This window comes from Penaeus monodon, chromosome 33, assembly GCF_015228065.2.
Source record: "Penaeus monodon isolate SGIC_2016 chromosome 33, NSTDA_Pmon_1, whole genome shotgun sequence".
Lineage (NCBI taxonomy): Eukaryota > Metazoa > Arthropoda > Malacostraca > Decapoda > Penaeidae > Penaeus > Penaeus monodon.
Genome location: NC_051418.1, coordinates 19825506 through 19826845, shown reverse-complemented (window position 1 = coordinate 19826845; position 1340 = coordinate 19825506). Strand labels below are relative to the sequence as shown.

The 1340-nt window shown below is 38.1% G+C and overlaps 1 protein-coding gene across 2 annotated transcripts in view; it reads right to left on the bottom strand.

Moving 5' to 3' along the window:
• LOC119594124 (bestrophin-3-like) overlaps positions 1-1340 on the bottom strand; it is a gene marked incomplete at its 5' end in the record, with an annotated part of 34187 nt that overhangs the window by 15054 nt on the left and 17793 nt on the right.

Sequence of the window (1340 nt, the reverse complement as noted above, 5' to 3'; positions counted from 1 at the left end):
TGCGTGTGTGAAACAGTTAAAGGTTTAGCTTCACTGCCTATAGATTTCGCTGTAATCTATCGATTATCAGTCGGCTGAACTAACCCAACCACCCATGTCAGCCACGCTGTTGCGTGGCCTAGTCTGGAAGCACCAAATGAAAAAAACAAAAACTAAATATCGCAATAGACAGAGCCCCAATTCCCTTGATTTTTGTTATTGAAGCCTTTCTGTCTTTCTGTAGAAGAGAGTGAATAGTTCTTGGTCTCCGTTTTTCTTGTTGGTGTGAGTAGTGTCGTCTACACATTTGTTTATATTCAGGAGCTAGTTGAGGATCTGTGTTTTAGTTGATCTGATTCGTACACAAGACAAAATATAAATATAACATATTACAGAAGCTGCTATATATACACGCAGGGATGGACAAATTCATCGAAAACCAATGGATTAAACGAATATATGGGCAGTGTAACCGCGCTTAGAAAATCCAGAGAGGTTATTGTCACTGCTCACATATCTTGTGCGCTACAAGCGAACACGTGAAATGAACATTGACCATCAACGGGGACATTCTGAAAAGGCAATTACAACTCCAGAGACGCCACAAAGAAAAGGACAATTGACTCTAATTTGGACATATGATGGACCAGCAGCAACCTTCATAAACACTTCACTAAGAGAAATTCCCCGCCCTCTTCGTAAACTACACTATGTACAGCTAATTGATTTATAAAAAAATATTATGTATTGGCAGTGGCTATAGTTTGGCTGATTATCTCTACAATATCAGATTTGCTACCTGATGTCATCAATTACGATGACAGGCACTCCGAAAGGCTATCATTTCTTTTGATAACATGCGACTCCTGTATTTCTTTATTGTTTCTTTACTTTAGTTTAGGCAATTCAATTGCTTATAACAAAGCTGATCTAATGTGAATGGCTGCGAATATCTTCTGCAAACATGGCTCACTTAAAACCACCTCAATCTAAAGACTCATCTTTCGATTTCTACTATAGAAACTCCTTAAAATTCCAATGAGCATAATAAAAAGCACAAAAAGACACATAAAATAACAATAAAGTAAATACAGGAGTTTTTATGTAAGACAGTAGAGTACGACAGTATTGAAATCTACCTTAGATAAACAATACACTTCCTTAGTAAGTTTAGTTGAGAGAGACTTTCAAGATACAAAAGAGAACCTCAGCGAGTTACAACACGGTCGAACATATTCATTTATATATAATGTGTGTTTACAGACAGTAAGCCGACGTCAAACTCTACCACAGACTCAACAGCACTGTGAGTAATGACGCTCAGGGGGTTACGACGGAAAGAGCTACAAGGGAGGCTCGGG